At 38.8% G+C, this 7,416-nt stretch overlaps 1 pseudogene; it reads left to right on the forward strand.

Moving 5' to 3' along the window:
• The window catches only part of LOC112304411 (protein NipSnap homolog 1 pseudogene), a 79,163-nt pseudogene extending 71,952 nt beyond the window's left edge, over positions 1-7,211 (forward strand).
• Positions 7,212-7,416: the final 205 nt, after the last annotated feature.

The following is a 7,416-nucleotide window of genomic DNA, read 5'->3' on the forward strand; positions in this document are numbered from 1 at the left end:
AATTTGTTCATTAATTTATTGTGTTCATTAGAGTCCACATACAAGGAAGGTCATGTGGTATTTTTCTTTCACTGACTGGCTTAATTCACTTAGCATAATTTTCTCTAGGTCCATCTATGTTGTTGCAAAATCTTAGGATTTCTTCTTTGTTACTGCTGCATAATATTCTATTGTGTAAATGTACCGCAGTTTGTCTATCCACTCATGTACTGATGGGCATTTAGGCTATTGCCAAATTTTGGCTATTGTAAATAGCACTGCTATAAAAATAGGGGTGCGTATGTATTTTTGTATTGGTGTTTTAGGATCCTTGGGCCATATCCCCAGAAGTGGAAAGGAAAACATAGGTAGTAAAATCTCAGATATTCAACATAGAAATATTTTTGCTGGTATTATCACCTAAGGAACTGGAAACATAGCAGAAAATAAACAAATGGGACATCTAATTAAAAATCTTCTGCACAGCTTAAAAAAACCCTCAGCAAGACAATAGGGAACCCATTACATGGGAGAACATTTTTGCTAATGACATATCTGACAAAGGTTTAATCTCCAAAATATATAAAGAACTAAGACAACTCAATGCCAAAAAGACAACAAGACAGTTAAGAAATGCGCAAAAGGCTGGAATAGACACTTCTCCAAAGAGGATATACAGAGGGCCCATAGTTATGTGAAAAAATGCTCAACATCACAATCATCAGAGAAATGTAAATGAAAACCTCAGTGAGATATCACCTTACACCTGTCAGAATGGCTACCATCAGTAAATCAACAAATAAGGAGTGTTGGTAAGGATGTGGAGAAAAGGGAACCCTCAGGTGCCCTGTTGGGGGGAATGCAGTCTGGTATAAGCCACCATGGAAAACAATATGGAGTATCTTTAAAAAAATTAAAAACCTCTTAACATAATAAGAAAACAAGTTACTCAATTTTTAGAAAGGCAGAGGTTTGAACAGGCAGTTAAAAAGAAGACTACGCACAGGCATGAAAAGCTGCAAAAGTTTTTTAGTCATTAGGTAAATGCAAATTAAAACCTCCATAAGATAACACTATATAACTACTAGAAAAGCTAATATTTAAAATTTGTTATCCTTACCTGAGGACATGCTTATTGATTTTAGTGAGAGGGGAAGGGAGGGAGAGAGAAAGGGAAAAAAACATCAATGGAAGAGAGAAAGATCTGTTCGTTGCCTCTTGCACATGCCCTGACTGGGGACTGAACCTGCAACCTAAGCATGTGCCCTGACAGGGAATCGAACCCATGACCTTTTGGTTTATGGGACGACACTACAACCAACTGAGTCACACTGGCAAGGGCTAGAACAGCTAATATTTAAAAGACTGATGTTACAAAAAGTGTTTGAAAATGTAGAACAACTGGAAAACTCAAGCAATGCTGGTGGAAATTAAACATATTGCATCTATTATAAAAATCAGTTTAAAAAATTCTAATATTAAATAGTTATATGACTCAGCACTCCCATTCTAGATGTTTTCCCAAGAGAAACAGAGAAATGCATGATCACATGAAGACCTGCACACAAATGTTTATAGTAGCATTACTCCTAATAGCTAACAATGTGCAATAACCCAATGGCCTGCAACTGGTGAACTGATAAATGAATTATAGTACATACTTACAAAGAATACTGTTCAGCAATAAAAATAAAAATTACTGATACACGCAACAATGTGGATGTACCTCAAAAGCATTATTCTACATGAAAGAACTCAAACTAAAAGATGCATACTGTATGCTATTATTTTGGACATCCAATGACATTCTGAAAATGACAAAATTATCAAAACAGTGGTTTCAAGGGACTAGGAATAGGAATAAGAGATTGGTTACAAAATACCACAACAAGGGAGATTTGGGGGTGAATGAAGCCGATATCCTAATAGTGGTGTTTACACAAACGTGTACATTTATCCAAACTAATCAAATTGTACATTTTGATGGATTTTAGCATGAGTGAATTATACTCATATAAAAAGAGTGGAGTTTTGTGAAGGCTGAGTGAAAATGAAATCTAGAACATAATATATGCATTAAGAAGCATACTTTATTGGGGAAACTTTCAAGTCAAGGGGTCTCAAGATAAGGTGCAGTCATTCCGGAGATGAGAGCCTGCTAGACACGCAGTGGATCTGTGTCCTCAAGGGGAGACTGTTCTGCTCCCTTCGTACAAGACAAGCACAGGAATACACACAGGTCAGGGGGCGGGTATCAGGGTATTGGGGTGTGAAGCAGTCTTTGTTTAGATGTTAGCTGTTTAGAGAAACTGCTGGTAATACCAACCACCCAGTCCACAGAAAACTTGATCCAAAGAAAGTTGCACCCATCTTCCTAGGGATAAAGAGCTTTCTGTTCTGTCAGAAAGAACTCAGGGGCAAGCTCCTCTGCTTCCGCGAAGGGCATGCGATTGTTTCTAACATGCAACCCAGACTGAGCTCCCAGAGTCACTCTAATCCTGTACGTTGAATGTGAGGCCTTTTAATACCTCATTGATGAAGTCTCTCACCCTCATCCAGGTTCTGAGTAAACTGAGAAATAAGACAGAACGTTAAGGACAATGGAAGGTTAAAGTAGGACTATTCATAGTAGCTAAGGACTATGTGGAAGAGACAGCTTAGAATATGTCCATATGGGTTTCCTAATATTGAACTTCTGAATTAAGTAGATTTTCCCACCCTTGTGGAAGCAATTCTGGACCTAGGAAGACTGCCCACAATGGGGCAGACTGGCCACACTGAGGAGCGGAGGAGGAGTCACATCCCCTGTGACCACACCTGATCATCAGACAGAGAAGGAGCTGGACCTCACCCGTTTGTCTTTTTCTGTCCAATTTTACCAGTCTGGGAAATTATCATACACTCCCTGGGGCAAAGGTAGTAAAAGACGGAGGAAGATCAGGAGTAATATACAGATTGAGCTCACTTCCCATTCAGGTGGCTTCAGAAATGAGAAACAATCATTTCATACCAAGAGTATTTACCTCATTACTAATCTTTATTAAATTATCCTACACTACAGGAGCTCATTTGCTAGACCAATTTTATATGTGTCAATCATATGTGTATATAAATGTATGTATGCATTTCATATGTATAAATCACATGGGCTTAATGTTTAAATCCAGCCAGCTCTGTGTCTACATAGATAACATGTTTCTTGATAAAATAGTTCACTCAGCCCTATGGCACACCTGTATGCAGGCTCTGATCATCCTTCCATAAGAAGTCATAGTCACGAACTTATGCCTCTGATGATAGTACTTTGGCTCCTTATCCCTGTGACCTTGGTGCTTGAGGTCATCTTTTAACAACCTGATCAAACAACGTGGTAGTTTCACTGTGTGGTCTTCAGTGTGCTGGGAGGCTAGAGGCTAATGGCAGAGCTAGAGCTAAGGGAATTAAGAAAGGCCTATGCTTATATCTTTGTCCCAGACAAGGGAGAAGAATGACAGAAAGCAAGGATATATACTTTAAAGATAAATAAAAGTTGTAATGTACAAGCATTTAGAAACAGGCAACTGATTTTTGAGTTGGCAATTATAACACTAGATTTTTCATCGTGTAGTTCTTTCAGAACTCTCATTCCTCTCAAATTAATACTCTCAAATCTGCTCTCTCTTTTATAACTTCAACTCTTGCTCCCTTACCATTTGGGAATTAAATTGTCTCTCAGACTACCTATAAGCTTTTAGGTGCTTCCCTAGGATGTCAAAACACATGTCTCATTTTCCTGAAACATAAAGATTTCTTTCCCACTGCTCTACACCTTGGAGGTTAGTAAAACAGCTCTACAACTCTGGGGGGAATGAAATTTGCATTGCAGTTTGGGTGTTTCCTTGAAGTGGTTGGCAAAAGCTCAAGTATGAACTGGTAACAGAACAATATTTTTTTAATTAAAGATTCAAGGTTAGAAGAGGATGTCATCTGTTTTTCTACTGTGGGTAATCATAGGGGACACAATTTATATTAGTATCAGTAAGATAGCTTTCCTTTTTCTAATTAACTGAATTATTTAGGTAACTATTGTAAACATGATTCACCAAGAACTACAGGGGGGAAAAGACCCTCATATACCAAGATCACTCAATGAATAAAATCGGCAAGACAAACTTTTACCAATTAAAAAATTATGTCTGAATATAAAACATAAGTACCACTGTGAAAGTCACATCTTGTTGAGAAGTTCTTAAATGGTCACAGCTTAACAGACCTAAAGATGGGAGATTTTTGAGGGGCCTTCTGTCCATCCTTTGTCTCCAGTTAGGACCTTCAACAACATCCCTGGCAGCTGTTAAGCAATAGAGTGTCTATGGTCCATAGCCCTCAATCTATTGTGGTAAAAAAGACATAGTTAGAAAATGTTATCTCACTAATGTCTAACCCCTTCTATTATCTAGTAACTGTCTTAGATTTGTCTTCTGAAAAAAACAAAAATTAATTCAGCTCTTTCACTAACATCACTGGTGTCCTATCTCCTAAGTGTTATCTTCTCCAAACCAACCATTCTTCATTTCTTTAACTGCCCAGGAGATTCAAATGGAAGAGTCATCTTCAACCTGATTGCTTTCTTTGAATCAATCAATGTTTTCATATTTTATAAGTCTCTTGGAAAAAAACTTTTTTTCCAAAAATTTAGTTTCTCTGAAATTATTCCATTTCATCTTATCACTTTAATTTTATTTCTCTAAGGTTCCAAGGTTTAAGTGAAGTAGACATCTGTTTATCTGGCATTACTCGCTAACTTTTCTCTTCATTTGGGGAATAACCATTCCAATTTGATTTTCCCATGAGAACACAACACTACCATACTCTAACTCAGTACCATTCAGATTTTATAGACATCGACATACACATAGACCTAGATATATAGACCTACAGCTACATATATACACAGGGAGATCTTCATATATCCATAGCCTTTTATATAGCTATACGTCTGCAGAGATATAGATGCTTCTGGCGTACAGAACTAGATTTATCTGACTTTTTTATTTATAACATTATGTCATTAATATATTAGCATTGGTTCAAATTTGTCCTCTTTTTTTGTTTTATTTTACTTCATTTCCCCCCTAAAAGCCAGCCATTTTTCATACTTGTGCTTCAGATCCACATCCCACAAATTTTATTTTTATGTGTATGCATATCAGTGTATAATATCTAGCAATGCTTTGTATATGTTTTATTTATCTGCATAAACAGCATCGAGCTATACAGCCATTCCATTTATTGTTAATAATATTTTGATCTATTCACATTAATCTATGTATAACTAGTTAATTTCTCTGGAATCCTGTATACTAGGCCCTCATAAAAATATTTTATACTTTATTTGTTTTCCTACTTATTTATTTCTAGTTCATTTTCATCATTTTGCTATGCCAAGCAAACATGCTATGTGTTACTTTGTGGACCTGCACAAGACGTTTTCCCAAGTATACACTTAACTGTGCAATTGCTGGACCTTACTCAATTTCTCTCAATGCCGCCAAATTGTTCTTCAAAATAACTGCACCATGTTATCTTCTACAGAAGCGCATGAAGGTTCCCATTTCCCTACATCCGCCCTACCCCTTGGTTAGTCTGTCTTGTCATTCTCTCTTCCCCACTGGTCACATGTGAGTCATTGAAGACATTCTCATAATTTGAGTTTTGTTTTCTAATTTGTTGGTCATGACTCTGATTCCATTTTGTCCCCTCAGAAAGTGATTGTCCCCAGCCAGTCCCAGGTCAAGACTGACAGCCTGTATTATTTCTTACTTAATTCCTCTTGAAATTCATCACTATCTTTTCAAGGAAAGAGAAGAACAACTGTATGAATGGTGTCATTTCCGTGATAGCATTTCCTAAAAACCTATGAAAATAGATCTTCATACTTCTCAAACTCTTGCTAACAGCATTTTTCTCTAAATAATCTTTTATGATTCATCGTTTTTATTGAATGATTTTCTCACACCTCATTTCCTTCATTGTACATAATGCTATTTGACCATGTGTAACATAAATTCCCCTAGCAAAGAAAAATAAAAGCATCAGGAAAAATTAATTTTATTTTTCTAGCAATCACTTTGCCACTTCTTAGATAGCGGACATGTATAAGGGTCCCATTATCCTCAGCCTGTCTGGGGGTCCAGGGCACATTCTCCTTTTACCTTGGAAGTGAAACAAAGGAAATAGCCCATCTTGTTAAACACGCATTATGATTCCGCTCTCTATGTGATGGGCTTCCTACAACTGTGACATAAAGTGCCAATTGAAAAACCAGCTCTGTCCTAGAGACTTTTACAAAATATGAACAGTGCTAAATACCTTAAAGTGGATCGATTTCCACTGAAAGTGTTTTAACCTCTTTTTAGGTCAAGAAACAGCAATTTTCCGAGCTTCACTGTAACCTGAGAATTAATCCTAAGAGGCAGGTGTGCACTGCATACCTCATTTGTTTCATGAAATTCATTGAAACGCCTTTGTATAGGACTGTCCTTGTAACCCCTCTCCCTCCTGGCATGCTGGGGTGTGGTTCTCAATGGCAATGGGGTGATGACTCTTTGAGGGTATTCTCTCACATTAGAGACTACTAGTCAGTTACTTCCTGTAAAAACAAAATTCAGTTAGACTCAAGGGCAACATAAAATGTGAGCCCTTTTTACTACCCCTGTTTGCTCGTGGGCAAGTGGAACATGTGGTACAGGAGCAGGACCAGGCAGTACACCTGTGGCAATTCTCAGGCAGCTACCCAGCCCTCGTGAACTGCATGAACAAGCTCAAAAACAACAAGGAGTATCTGGAGTTCCAAAAGGAGCACAGCCAGATGTTGCTGCCCAGGAGAAACCAGATGTTCCTCGAGTTCAGCTTCTGGAATGAGCCATGGCCCAGAGCAGGTCCCAACATCTATGAGCTGAGGACATACAAGCTTAAGCCAGGAACTATGATCGAGTGGGGTAACAACTGGGCTCGGGCCATCAAGTAGCAGCAGGAGAACCAGGAGGCAGTGGGCAGCTTCTTCTCACAGAGAGGAAAGCTCTATGTTGTGCATCATCTCCAGGCCTATAAAGACCTGCAGTCTTGGGAAGAGACTAGAAATGCTGCTTGGAGGAAGAGGGGCTGGGACCAAAATGTCTACTACAGTCCCCCTGGTGCGACACATGGAGTCTCAGATCATGATCCCTTTGAAGATTTCACCTCTTCAGTGATGTTGGCTGCTGCCTCCACCTCATTCCCCTCCTCCCTAAGGGCAGCCATGGACAGAGGAGCTCCCAGTTCTGCTGTCTTGGTTCTTTCTCAGATCTAGGGGGACTCTGGGGGCTAGGCTCAGCTCAGACAGTGGGGAGCCAAAGGATGACAGGGTTACTTCTAGCTCTGCCCAGAGACCTCCCACCTTCCCCGCCCACTCCTTCC

The sequence above is a fragment of the Desmodus rotundus genome, chromosome 1 (genome assembly GCF_022682495.2).
Source record: "Desmodus rotundus isolate HL8 chromosome 1, HLdesRot8A.1, whole genome shotgun sequence".
In the NCBI taxonomy this organism is placed as follows: Eukaryota; Metazoa; Chordata; class Mammalia; order Chiroptera; family Phyllostomidae; genus Desmodus; species Desmodus rotundus.